Genomic DNA, 15,457 nt, shown 5'->3' with positions numbered 1-15,457 from the left:
GATACATTCACAGAAATATTTAAGCCTATAAACTCTGTTTATATTAAAACTATGTAATGCAAATGAATGGAAATGTTATATGCAATTAAATTAAATAAATCTTACAAATAGGCTTAAATATTTCTGTGAGTGTATCTTTCTATAATTTAGCAGACAGCCTTACCCATCCATCACACAGACATGATTTTAGATTGTGTGTAGCTTCCTGTTCACAAGGAAAGTGTGAGAGGGCTGTCTGCAGTTGGACATTCTGGTTAGTCTGCAAGCCTTTGGTGACTATTCAGTGTACGGATTTGTGTAGAACACACTGCTGGCTACCAATTGTGTACTTTTTTTTGTTGTTGTTGTTGTAGAGATGGATAGAGACTATAGCTCCCTGCTCAGCACCCTCAAGAGGAGGAGGCAGCTGACTGCTGATGAGCTTAGGTGCATAGCAGAGGAGGACATGGCTCATGAGGGCATGAGCACACAGGATGAAGATCTGCTGGACCAGGAACTACTGCAGGAAGACCCAGACCACGAGGAGATGGAGGATGAGATGGAACCTGATCCCCAGCCAAGACCATCAAATGGGTATATATGAATGTGTATGTATTGTTTGTTTCTATTTCTCATATGACGGTTACTCACAGTAACACTAACTCTGTTACTCTTATTATTTTGGGTATGGCTAGCCATTCTCGCACATGTCCCAAGTCAGCTAGAAAGCGTAAACGCTTCCCTGACTCTGTTTCTTATCCCTCGTACTCTGACATCGATTCACAGGCACCAAAACCTCTCCCATTTAAACCTAGCCGTCCATTCGGTATTGACTTAGGTAGCGTGATCAGGCTGTGTGGTCAACCTCCAATGTGATGTTGTGAGAAATTGACTTTTTCATGCTGTTTTTTACTCAGGCTGTAGTTGCTGAGATATGCAGCTTTACAAACCATCAGGAGTGGGAGCTCGTCCTAAACTGTCCATCATATTCCAGCTACCAAGTAGCTTGGATGGAGGTGACCCCCAATAAATTTAAAAAATTTCTTGGGTTGCTCATTTACATGGGGTTTTCAATTCTCCCTGATTCCCATCATCATTGGGGAACCAAGTCACTTCAGGACTCGTGGGCGAGGGGATTTATGTCGCGTGACCGCTACAAGGCTCTTTTAGCAGTTCTACATGGTTGTAGACCCTACCACAGAGGATAATCAGGATCACCTTAGGAAGTTGCGTTATCTTATGAACCACCTCAAACAAAAATGCCAGCAGCTCTTTCAGCCTAACCAAAATCTCGCAATAGATGAACGTATGGTCAAATCTAAAGCTCGGTCAGGATGTAAACAATACATGAAGGGCAAGCCTACTCGGTGGGGTTTTAAATTATGGGTAATTGCAACATCAGACTCAAGGTATACTCTCAAATTTAATGTTTACACAGGTAGTCATGATGGGCGTGTCACTGACTTGGCCACCAAAGTAGTTGAATCGTTACTGCAGCCATTCAAAGACCAGGGCCACGATGTTTGGTTTGACAACTTTTACATGTCCCCAGCTCTTATGGTTAAGTTGTTAGAAATGGGAACTAATACCTGTGGGACATGCAGGGTGAATTGTAAACTGTTTCCTGCAGAATTTAAAGACATCAAAAGATGGAAACACAAGACAGCTCGTGGGGATATGAGGTGGTGTAGGATTGAGGGGAATATACTTGTAATTCAGTGGAAGGACATGCGTGCAGTTACATGCCTCTCCAATTTCCACAATGTGAATGGCTCAACCGAAATTACAAGGTTTGTAAAAAATGATGGCGACTGGACAAAAGAAGTAGCCCTCCAGCCCACTGTCATCAGAGATTATAACAAAAACATGGGCGGTGTTGATAGGTCAGACCAAATTATAAAATCTTACGACGTCCTACAAAAAACTCAGAAGTGGTGGAAGACTCTTTTTTTTTCCACTTCTTAGAAGTTGCCATCGTCAATAGTTTCATATTGTTTAAGGAATGGCAACACATTCATGCGGCACCAGGGGATGAGCGTAGACTGGTGAACTTAACCCAGATAGATTCAGAGAAAAACTGGCTCGTCAGCTGGGAGGTATCGATATTCACACAAGTTTCCCTTTGCATACACTAAAGCCTGTAGTTCCTCCTTCATCATCACTCCACACAGCCCATGTCCCTAAATTTGAAGAGTCCTCTAAGAGATGTTGGCTATGCTATCGGAAAAGTAGGACTGAAAATAAAACTAAAGTAGCTTGTTGCGCGCTGGAATGTATTGGCAAAAGACTTTGCTTGGTTCGCGATAGGAACTGTTTTCAGTCTTGGCACTCAGCTGAGTGTGACCAGTTTCACGAAGAGGCCTTATGTTGGGCTGTGTTTACTGGTGTTGTCGTCCTCCACCTCCCCTCTTTTCTCCCTCTCTTCTCTCCACAGGTATTGCAGTTGTTGAGTATTTATGAATTTATATATATTCTATTCCTGCACTCTATTAAAAATGTATTTACTGTAGATAGTTTGAAAGTTTGATTTTGTATGTTTTGCTGTGTAATTCGTGTGTAATTCTAATGTTCAAATTAAATAAAGTGTGTGTTTTATTGAACACATAAAATGTATATTTCAGTGTTTGTGTCCTTCAATTTCAGATGCAATCTCAATTATTATTACAGGTGCTCAAAAGGAGTATTTGAGGAATGGTCATCTGAAATGTATCTTAACATTCTAAATGTTTGTTTTATTCAGTTTTCCCAGTAATCACTAGAATGGTCATAACTTTTAAACAATAGATTATATTTCTAATCTGTCTGCTATTCTACATTGCCCATAAAATTATGTATATTTCATACACTCTAAGTTTCCCTCTAGCTTGTAATTAAAATGGTTGAAAATGCAGTTGTCTGATGAAGTATGGTGGCCGGAGAAGATTTTTGTAAAAATTGCTGTGTGAAATCTTATTGATAAAGGATGATTAGCCTTAAATAATCATACATATATTTATATCATTTGAAAGCCCTAGTTCTTCTCTTCAATATGGTATATACAGTTCAGATGTGTGATGTTATATGAATATGAATGTAATATGAATATGGATATGAATATCATATTCTGGCACAGAATGGAACTTTCGGAATTTTGGGCTCAGGCTTTAAAGGGTTAATGAGGAAAAAATTACCGAGTGCACCTTTGACTGATTTTGTTTCAGAAGCCAGATTTTATATTGGACATTAAGGGTATGTTTACACGACAACGATGTACTAGAAACGGAAAAGTTTTTCCTTTGCGTTTTTGAAAAGTTTCGCGTACAGATGACAACGTTGTCAAAACGATCCCCGTTCACACGGATCCGCAAAAATGACTAAAAACGCTGTATTATGCATGCCAGGCCAGTAGTTGACGATGTCACTTAGTAACGAAACACTACGCACCTGCGCACATAAGCATTATTTCACAGAGCAGTGAATACAAACAAAAAAACAAAAATGAAAAGCATTGAGCAATTTTGTCTGGACAGACGATGAGGTTGCTTTATTACTACAATTACTTCGCTGGAGAAGCGTCAATAAACTCAAAATCTTGAGCAGCACAAACACAGTCCTGTAGTCCGCCACTGTAGTTTTGAATGTCTCGCGCGTTGTTTTGAAGTACTCGCGCACATGCCTATAGAATGAACTCTCAAGATGATTCAATAAACTCTGCTCATTTTTACCATCACTTCGTCTCCTGCCTTCTTCTGTATTCCCCCTGCTGACTCTTGGGCTGGTAGGAGAGTAAGTTAACATAAGCTGTTGATGTTGACTGGTTTTGGATATCAGACAGAACTCTGATATATGGATATCTTCTGATGGAGAGAGAGGTCTTGTGTACACTGAATCTAACATGCATTGCCTCGTGTTTTCATATTCTAAGCATATCATTGAATACTGTACATGGCATCACATCTCTGTCTATAGGCTATATACATAAGCGGTGGGTGAATGAATTGCAGGGTAAAGGTACATCAAATAAAATTAAATAAATAAATAACATTTAAAATACAAATACATTTTCCCATCTGATCCATACATTAATTTCAAGATTTTCAAATTGCAGGTTCTGCTTACTGTACAATGTTCACATTCCATACAAAACACTCCAAATGAATAAACTGTTGATTATTGTTATTTGCACAGACAACAGTATTCATATTGATAATTATGCATCTCAAATTGATGCCTATCAATCCATCATTCTTTATATAACACGTAATACACGTGTGCATGACGTCATCGTTTTCACAAATTCACATTTTTCTATGTTTACACGGTGACAATAACGGCATCATTTTCAAAAACTTGCACTTTGAAACCCGTTTTCAAAAGTTTGCATTTTCAGTCCCCAAAACGCCATTGTCATGTAAACAACCCCTAAGTTGCAACCCAGCAGTACCAAATCTGTAACCCATATTTAATGTAGTCTTGGCTGTATTTTTTTTTTAACCTAGCATAGTTTTGTTCATGGCTTTTGAGGATGATGTTGGCATCTGCATAATTTGGCTAGATTCTACCAAATGATGGATGAATTTGCACCAAAATATTGTATAGTTTATTTTGACTCGCAGCCTTTGATGTCAACATCAAAAGCAACATTTTCTCCTCCCTTTTAACGGTTTAATTATTTTGCAAGATTATATATTCAGTTATTTGCAGCCAGCATAATTTTTCCCTTCTGTCCTTGACTGTATCAGAACAGAACTGTGACCCATTGACAACCACTGATATAAATGGTGTAGCAAGATCTCAATTGGCAGACACGTCTACTGTCACACGGTATATACCGTCATACCGGCCAGCCCTACTCTCAAAACAAACCTTTCAAACTATTTCACTGCTGCTTATTGGTATTGCATCACCATCATCTCTGATTGGAGGTTCATGGTTCCCATATTCTGGAAAACTCTTCAACTTTGAGAATGTTCAGGACCTGAGAGATCCTTAGTGTAACAGAACAGACAGCTACAGCTAAACTCAGTGAACCCTTCTGTCTCTTTGGTGTCAGTCTGGGATCGGCCTTCATAATGCTCATTCTTCATCTGTCTGGACTTCTGTGTGCAGATATGCAGAGGTTAAAAGCAGTATGTCAGTGGAAAAAAGGCTGGCCAGCCTTTAAGACTTTAATGAACATTTGAAATGTGGGATCAGTTGAGTATAGCCGAGGGGCTTATCAAGGAGAAGAGGATTTAAGCATGATCATCCATCTCAAAGCTGTGGATCTTCTGGATACCAAAACACAAGCACTCAGACACTCAGTGTAAAAGCACTGTAACCTATGGACTCTAAATGCTTACTGCTTTTACCTAATGTTAACGAAACTGAAATATCATAAAATAAAAAGTGGAATAGGCTGCACAATTATGACAAAACCAGCTTGTCGATTATTTCCATTAATATTGCTGTTGTGATTAATTTCCGTTTCCGTATTTTCCTGAAAGAAAGTTGCACCTGAATATAAGTCACACCTGGTCAAATTGTACATGGATCATGGATATTTTTGATATTCACAACACTATTTGCTATGCACTAATTGTCAAGTTCATTGACTGGATGTTATTACTAAGGCCGGGGTGTGATGAAACATCATTTTGTGGGGATATGAGGAGTTGTGTGTGACTGCGGTCTTAAGAGTACCAGTAATCCTACTGTATATGTTAGCACAATAATGTTATGACGTACAGAATATTTAAACTGGTTGCTTAAAATACTTAACCTAGGCAAAATACTCTAATTAGGCTACTTTAAAATGCTACTACTGTCTTTATGACTGATGTTTCCATCTGTTTGTGTGTAAGCATATGTGTTTGGTGTGCAGTGTGTTTGACCGGCTGACATCAATTACAAATAAATTATGTAAATACAGTAAGTTTCTTTGGACTATAACTTTGAACCTATTGGAAAATTACATTTTTTTTTTACTTATATTCTGGAAAATATGGTAATATAATTTAAAGTAAAATACATCTGCATGCTATATTCTTTATGTAGGCTAATCCAAAACAAGCTGAAAACTGTGTTTCTCAATTACTTTATTGCTGTTTTATACATAACAAAAAAAAAATAAAAAAAATAAAAAAAAAAAACGGTCAAGTTCACCCTCATAGAAGCAGGAAAAACAAAACTTTTATTCAATTTTTTTTCACAAAATTACACAGAATTTAAGCAATGTACATGTCTGTGATTAGTTACAAAGCTCATCTGCTGCTAAAATAAATATATAAATAAAACAAATTGTAAATCTTTTTTTGTTTGTTTTTTTTAAGGAACAGATTATTGTGGCAGATGTAATTGTAATCTTGATTATTTATTTAAATAATAGAGCACAACCGGAAGTAAAAATCCCATTCATTTTTTTCCATAGGCAACTTAATTTTTAATGATAACTTTAAGAGGGGGCCTGGGTAGCTCAGTGGTAAAAGACGCTAGCTACCACCCCTGGAGTTCGCTAGTTCGAATCCCAGGGTGTGCTGAGTGACTCTAGCCAGGTCTCCAAAGCAATCAATTGGTACGGTTGCTAGAGAGGGTAGAGTCACATGAGGTAACCTCCTCGTGGTCTCTATAATGTGGTTGAAAGTTGAGCGCGGATGCCGCGGTGGATGGCGTGAAGCCTCCACACACGCTATATCTCCATGGCAACGTGCTCAACAAGCCACGTGATAAGATGTGCGGGTTGATGGTCTCAGACGCGGAGGCAACTGGGATTCATCCTCCGCCACCCGGACTGAGGCGAATCACTACGTCACCATGAGGACTTAAAAGCGCACTAGGAATTGGGCATTCCAAATTGGGTGAAAAAAAAAAAAGATAACTTTAAAACCTTTAAAGCCAGACCTATGGTGAGCTTGATCGTTAATTGTTTCTGTTAAATGGCAGAATTTCTGGTGAAAAACTACACTACCCATGATCCTGAAAGGGAAAATCCACCAATCAGAGAACTGTGGCATACAAAGCTCACCAAAAGAGCTCTGCAGCAACCGCCGACTTCCGTGACACACTGTGAATAACGCAAATGAGTCGCTCTCCTTCGAACTACTTTTATATTTGAAAATATGTGAGTATTTTGCAATAAAATTAATATAAATAAATATATTATTTCTATACTTATAAGAAATAACTTAAATCTATAGTTTTATATATTTTTTTTCCATATTTTTTTTTATACAATTATGTCATTTGCAAGGCTTCATGAAGTTATAGTTCATTCCCTCATTAAAGATGGTAAATACACAGTCTTGTACCTTTGTCTTTTTTTCCGACTTTCAGATTGTTTTTTTATTTTTATTTTTTTGCTAGAAATCAAAGTTTGTAATGTTGTGATTTACCTCAGAGCTGGTTGGCTTGGTTCATAGCTTAGAATTATTTTATGAAATTGCTATGGAAGCAATTAATGGGATAAATGCTTCCGGAACCAAGGCGGCTGAAAAAGTGGACAGGCACCGCTAGTGCCTATGCTAGTTCACCAGTTTGACCAACACCAAATTGGAAAATCGTGCTGGTCTCTTCAGCAAGGGTTTTTAAACCTTCAAGTGTATTAAAGTATTTCTGGCCAGTGATTTGTTGTGCAGTTTAATGCTTTTCAGAATTTGTAGTGTTTTTGAGACCCAAACTTCAGCTGGGTATATTTGAGGGGATTTTTCAGCAAATTGGCTGAAGCACTTGAGCTTCTTCAGATGCTTCTTTGAGGTTACCTTGTCCTCTGTTTCTGCAAGGATAAGAAGCACAGATGAAGCTTCAAGAGCTTTTAGCAAAAGCTGCACCTGCACAGAACATTACCTTCCACATACATCACTGTGAGAAAAACACACTGGTTAGCCCTATTTTACCCTGTTTTAAAAACAAAAATCTTTCTTGCTTATTTTCCTCTTTATTTTGGCCTTGTGGGGGAATGCTGCGGCCTCTAAGAACTCTAAATACATCAACAGATCCGCAATTATTGAAGCAAGACCTATTTATCAAGGGCAGCGTGACCCAGCAGCTTTGTAATATATAATTCAGTAAATTTATGAGAGATTACTAGCCAGAATGCATTGCTGTAACATGATTATTTCTCCATATTGGTTCATTCATAGATAAAAGTTCCAAAAAAATATCTGTAATACACTTTTCTTCTATGCACAGACTAGGGTGACCAGAGTCCTGTTGTGGAAAATGGGACAGCCCCCTTCCAGCAAAAATGAAATTGACGTATCCTTACCTAGGCGTAGATCAATGCGAAGTAGAGGGTGCATCCGCATCTGTAACTGTTGTCACCTTGTACTTTTCGCTAGCAGCAATTTTTCTCAGTGTGCACTTGTCTTTCAAGAGTTTATCGTAAAATGCAGAGCAGTCCAGTCCAAAATTAAGATGTACGAAAAGCATTGCCTTCATGACTGTTACACTGAGTCAAGATTTATCCAGTGTCCATGCTGCATTCATTAATGAGAACATGCGCTCCACAGATGCAGATGTCCCAGGCAGGTGTAAAACAAACTCCACGACCTTGGCTAAGACTCCAACGTTGATGATCTTACTCTCCAGCTCACAAAAAATGTCTGTCCATCTCTCAGACACGGCCGTCTTGTTCATGTTCCACTCAGTGGTGCGACGAGTCACAATGTTTTTCACGCAAGCCCACTCATCAAAGAGCCTGGTTTCGTCAATCAAACTGAGAGCAGGGATTCTGGAGTAGAAGTGTTTGGGGCTGCCCTGAATGTCTTTCCACTCTGGGATGTCTCTCAGTAGGGCCCACTCAAGTTTTTCTGTGTTCTCCAATGAGCGGCTCCAATTTTGGAGGTAATCCACCGAAGCTGAATAAAAGTTTCTCACTGCACAAAAGAAATCATCCGCTCGCATGTCACCAGCTTCAACCATGGCATCCAACTTCTTTTTAATGTCAGAGGGTATTAATTATTCCACCAGCCTGGCCTGCAAGACTTTTCTCAGGTCATGAATGTGCAAAGCTATGGCCGTGCACAACAGAATTATAAGCAAATAGTCCTTCACTTGCATGCACTTACTTTTAGTAGCATCCACGTTTTTTTGTTTGAACATGCTGTGCGATGTTGGTGCAGCCTCCATGGGCAATGGAAAAGCGAGCTCCACAAATCTCAAACCTCACTTCCCACAGGCTCTGTCTGTGACTCCTTTTTTTAGAAATGTAAACTCTTTTTGAAGATCCTCATTAAATGTACATGCATGCTTCCTTGACATTTTTCAAGCCGCAATTTCATCTGTGTGCTCTTTCAAACTGACTCTTCAATCAGTTCACTAACTGGACATCTATTGATAGGGGATTGTGATTGGATAGTTTAATCCAATCATGTGCTTCAAATAACGGTGTGATTTTATTGGTTTTACAAGCAGTATCCTTGGCTACCTTTGAATAGTATACTCATGTGACAGAGAAAGCCACATAGGCAAGAGAAATTTTAGGAGAGGGGAAATACGGGACAAAACACGATTTTTTCAGAATAAGTCAGGACACTAGAAAAAGTGCTTAAATACAGGACATCTGGCCACCCTAGCACAGACTAATTTGTATGTATTATTGTAATTTATTCATAGTATGCAAACATTTTGTACTTGAGAAATGGTGGTCACTGCATAGAAATTACACAATCAAGCTTTCCAATGTATTTGTTGTTTTCAAGTTTTTTTGTTTTCATGTTTCAGTAATACCTGATCTAGTCTCATGAAGCCAGACTTCTGGCTATCAGCTTTTTTACTTTTCAAAAATATGAGAGAAAGGAGACCAACCTTTTTCCTAAACTTACATCAGGCTCCAGATAAAGCATCCTGACTTCCCAGCAGTCTCAAGTCATGTGCAAAAGAAAACCATCAATCATTGGTCAGATTTGATGTGCCAATCAAATAGTAAAATGTTAAAGGAGTCTGACTGGTCTCAGAAAAACTTTTAACTCCACACTTGTTCGAGTCCGAGACAAGACAGAGACCATAGCTTCTCAACTTTGCAAAGCTCAGGGTCCACAAAGCTTGATCCCTGTAGCCTCGAGGGCTGTATATATATTTATATACACTCACTTAGCACTTTATTAGTAACACTATGGTCCTAATAATTTGGCCGACGTGGTCTTCTGCTGTTGTAGCCCATCCACCTCAAGTTTCAACATGTTGTGCATTCTGAGATGCTATTCTGCTTACTAAAATTGTACAGAGGGGTTACCTGAGTTACCGTAGCCTTTCTGTCAGCTCGAACCAGTCTGGGCTGTGTTTCCCAAAAGCATCATAAGCCTAAGTAGATCGTAGAAACCATTGGCTCCAATGGTATCTACGATCAAATTAAGCTTGCAATGCTTTTGGGAAACGCAGCCCTGGCCATTCTCCATTGAACACTCTCATCAACAAGGCGTTTACGTCCATAGAACTGCCGCTCACAGGATCATTTTTGGCACCATTTGGAGTAAATTCTAGAGACTGTTGTGTGTGAAAATCCTAGGAGATCAGCAGTTACAGAAATACTCAAACCAGCCCGTTTGGCACCAACTATCATGCCACGGTCGAAATAACTGAGATCACATTTGTTCCCTTTCTGATGGTTTATGTGAACATGAACTGAAGCTCCTGACCCATATCTTCGTGATTTTATGCATTGCAATGCTGCCACGTGAATTGGCTGATTAGATAATCACATGAATAAGTAGGTGCACCTAATAAAGTGCTCAGTGAGTGTGTATATATATATATATATATATATATATATATATATATATATATATATATATACAATATGTGGCCAAAAGTTTGTGGACACCATATGTGCTTGATGAACCTTCAATTTCAAAACCATAGGCATCAATTTCCCCCTTTGGTGCAATAACAACTTCCACTCTTCTGGGAAGGCTTTCCACTATACTGTATGTAGTGACATGGCTGCAGGGATTTGCTCCCATTCAGACACAAGTGCATCACTGAGGTCTGGCACTGATGTTGGGCGATGGGGCCTGGCTTTCAGTTGGTGTTCCAATTCACCCCAAAGGTGTTCAGTGGGGTTCAGGTCTGGGCTTTGTGTAGGCCAGTCAATTTCTTCCACATCAGACAGTAAACCATTTCTTTATGGACTTTGCTTTGTGCACAGGGGCATTTTCATGCTGTAACAGTTAAATTTTATAATGGTTTGGTATATTGTTTTAAAGAGCCACTTTCTACCACATTCAGTTCAATATAGAAAACAGATATGAATAGACTGTTTCCACAGTCAAAGACATTACTGTCAATCAATAAACAGAGGTGGGTAGAGTAGCCAAAAACTGTACTCAAGTAAAAGTACTAAGTCTTTTAAAAATTAATTACTCAAGTAGAAGTAAAAGTACTAATGTTAATAATTACTTGAGTAAGAAAGTATCAAGTTAAAAGTTTACTCAAGTAGTAAGTAACAAGTTACATTGCAAATTACATTACAAAGATTTGATTATTAATTTTAACACCTTGCATGCATGAATCATGTGCCTATGTCATCCTTTATACCCATTGTTACAGTGACAGTTTAAAAATTAAAATAATGATATCATTTATTCACCCTCATGTTCTAAACCATGTATGACTTGGACAAAATAAACACAATTAATACAGATGTTAGACAGAATTTTAGCCTCAGTCACCATTCACTTCCATTTGTTTGTCATTTTTGAAAGTGAATGGTGACTGAGGATGTTAATTCCTAACATTCTGCCTAACACCTTGTTTTTGGTTTGGTTTTGGAGTCTAAATGATGACAGAATATTAATTTATGGGTGAACTATCACTTTAAAAATGCTTGACAGTTTGGGTTTGAAAATTAGAAGAAAAGTTTGGAAACGTTCCTAGCAATTATTACAGAAAAACAAAAACGAAATATCTCACAGGCTCAATTATATTATGAAGTATCATGCATTATTAGCAAGATCATGCATTATTAACGCCTAATGTCGCTATTTCACAACTTTTTAAAGTCCTGCATGGATTCTTATTTCAGTATATTCTGTAGCTTGCAGTATATACACTGACAAAAGAATTTAGATCATTAGTTTTGTGAAATAAAGTGAAGTTGCACCTTATCTCTGTGTTTAGAAGTGTGTTTAGGCTTATTTTAGTTCAGAGCTTGTTCTCTGTTGTCCTTAAGAAAAAGGCGTTGTATGCCTTGCAAGTCATATGCGAGTGCAATAGCATCCATGACCTAGTGGGCCAAAACTTTTGCGTGGCCTCCAAAGCAAACCAAGAGTTGCTCCAATACCCTTAATTGACTCGTTCAGTCAATGGGCATGTGTAATCTCTTAGCCTTGTCCGACTCAAGGGAGAATGAGAGAATACTTGTAGGGTGACAACTTTAGCCCTAAAGGGGGTTGCCAGCACTTTGGGCTCATAAACTTCCCTGGGCTTAAGGATGGCCTTTGACAGGCCTGGTCCGAACTCTAAACAGGAGTAACTGACTGAAAGTGCCTGAAGCCTCCAACATTCACATACTACTGTCATATTTCTCCACCTAGTCGTGATGAACTTTCATTTTGCTCACAATGGATTTAATTCATTGAGGGAGACGCTACCAAAGGTTTGCTACTAAAGGTTTGCTAATACAGGTTTGCTACCAAACCTCAGAATGACATTGCTGAGCAGATAGATGAACTCCATGAATTTCATGTTCCCTATCTGTCACTCACTCGAGGTTGTGTCGATGTAGTGACACTAGGGATCACTCTTGGGAGCCAGAGACACCTCTGGTCTTTGATAAAAGGCCAATGAAAATTGGCGAGTGGTATTTGCATGCCACTCCCCCGGACATACGGGTATAAAAGGAGCTGGTATGCAACCACTCATTCAGATTTTCTTTTCGGAGCCGAACGGTCATGCTCACTGAGCTGAATTCCCACGACTGTTCATTCACCTCTGCTGGATCTGACGGCGCATTTCAGTGGCTTCTCCCTCCTCTGCACTGGTGCACTGCAGAGAATGCCCCTGGGCACTTCGGCAGAAATAAAAAGAGTATGTTTCTCTAAAAGAGCGGCACACACGGAATGTCTTTTTAAAGATGCCTTTCCTTTGTGTGTTATTCCTGGTTGTGCTCGTTATCTCTCTTCTGACGGTCACGATCACTGTATTTCGTGTCTGGGCACTGCTCACGTGGAGACAGCGTTCGAGGATAGGTCATGTACTCATTGCGAGAACATGTCCATGGCAACGACGTGGTCGTGGCTTACCTTCGTAAGAAAGCAAGCAACCCAGAGGCTCCCCGCCTCAGTCCTTCTACCCACGGGTATGAGGCCAGCGAGGCTAGCACTGGGGGCGATTTGGGGACCCCAATGGGACCGCCTACACCGGGTATCCCCCCGCGGACCTCACTTTCCCACGCCGGCTTGTCTCACGGCGAGTTCGACCTCTTATTCGGAGCCCGCGAAAGTGATGAGCTCTCGAGCGCAGCATCGGAGAGCGGGCTCGTCCATTTGGATGCGGAAGCCTCCCTTCGGGTGTGGTCGCCCAGTCACAGGCTGACGCGGAGATGACGACATGCTTTCCCAGGCAGCCACTCTCCCCTGAACCCTCGCGGCTCAATGATTGGTTACTGGGCTCGCGGCGTCACTCAAAGCTACGCCACACCCCACCCCCGTTCCTTTCTTCCTGGAAGTGCATGAAGCGCTGACAGAGTCGTGGGAGGCACTTTTTACTGCCTGGTCCCGATCTTTGGTGGGGTGGCAAAGGGCTATTCGGCAATCCCACTGGTGGATAAAGGCACTCGCGGTGCACCTATGCCTGCAGAGTGCCGCCACCTGGCGTGGGCGCCAAAAGCTCCCGTCCAAGGCCTGTAGGTATACGTCATCTCTGATGGCTAAGGCCTATGGTGCCACTGGACAAGCCGCCGCCACCCTGCACGCCATGGCTCTCCTGCAAGTTCGCCAAGGCGCTAAAGAAACTGCACGAGGGTAGTTCCGCCCCGGGATTGATGCAGGAGCTGTGCTCGGTGACCGACCTCACCCTCCGGGCGACGAAGGTCAAAGCGCGGTCTCTCGGGCGGGCGATGTCCACCTTGGTGGTCCAGGAGCGCCACCTTTGGCTCAACCTGGTCGAGATGGGAGAAGCTGACAAGGCACGGTTCCTTGCTGCCCCCATTTCCCAAGTTGGCCAGTCCGGCGACACCGAGGACTTTGCCTAGCAGTTCTCAGCGGTGAAGCAGCAGACGGAGGTTATCCGGCACATCCTGCCCCGGCGCGGCTCAAGATCCCACACCCCGTCTGCTCATTGCCAAGGGCGTCCTCCTGTGGTGACTGCACTGACTCCACCACAGCCCGCCCCTGCGGCCCGACCCCAGTGTGGTGCCCACCGCAGGAAGCAGACGCCACCCATCTCGCGGCCACCGAAGAACCCATGAAAGGCTTCGAAGTGCCCCTGAGACGGGTGACCCAGGGATGATGAAACCCGCTGCTCTGGAGCTGGTAAGCAGACCACTCCATCCCCCGGTTGAGGGCCGGGAGGGGAATCTTTTGTTACCTTTGCATTTAATTGCACTGCATGTCCAAGTGGCTGCAGTACCCAAGAGTTCAGCAAGAGTGGTTTCCATGTTCCCTGGGTCACGTATCCGGTGTGCACGGCCGTCATCACGTCCACCATCCACCACTCTATTTGGCAGGTTTTGCACTCCAGCAGCAGTCTCCCCGCCCCTGAGCGCCCAGCTGTGGCACAAATCCGCCCCCGATGTGACAGTCTCCACGGGTCACTAGGACAGGCCTCTTCCTCCCCTGTCCCAGGCAGTTCCAAGGGTGGTCACAAGGAGCCAGGTAAGTACTTCGATGTCCCTGAACTCAGCACGGCCACGACATGGTGTGGCACCTCAGGCTCCACCCTGCCACGAGGCCCCACCTGCTGGGACGTCTGAAGAGATTGTCCCTCCGGCCGATATGAGGAAGGGGTTTTATAGCCCCTACTTCATTGTACCGAAAAATGCGGTAGGTTGCGACCAATCTTGGACCTGCGAGTACTGAACCGGACTTTACACAGACTCCCGTCCTAGATGCTGATGCAAAGACGCACTCTAGCGAGTGTCCTGCGTCAAGATTGGTTCGCGACGGTAGACCTGAAGGACGCGTACTTCCACGTCTCGATTCTACCTCGACACACACCCTTCCTGCGGTTTGCATTCGAGGGTCGGGCATATCAGTACAAGGTCCTCCCTTCTGGTCTGTCCTTGTTCCCTCGCATCTTCACGGAGGTCGCAGATGCAGCCCTTGCCCCACTAAGGGAAGTGGGCATTTACATCCTCAAATATCCCGACGGTTGGCTAATCCTAGCTTGCTCTCGGGATGTGTGGTGTGCACACAGGGACTTGGTGCTCTCACACCTCAGTCGACTAGGGCTTCGGGTCAACTGGGAAAAAAGCAAGCTCCTCCCGTTCAGAGCATCTCTTTTCTCGGTTTGGAGTTGGACTCAGTCTCATTGATGGCACGCGTCACGAACAAGCGCGCACAGTCAGTGCTGACCTGTTTGAAGG

Source organism: Myxocyprinus asiaticus, chromosome 34 (assembly GCF_019703515.2).
Source record: "Myxocyprinus asiaticus isolate MX2 ecotype Aquarium Trade chromosome 34, UBuf_Myxa_2, whole genome shotgun sequence".
Classification (NCBI taxonomy): Eukaryota; Metazoa; Chordata; class Actinopteri; order Cypriniformes; family Catostomidae; genus Myxocyprinus; species Myxocyprinus asiaticus.
Note: the sequence above shows the minus strand (reverse complement) of the source record.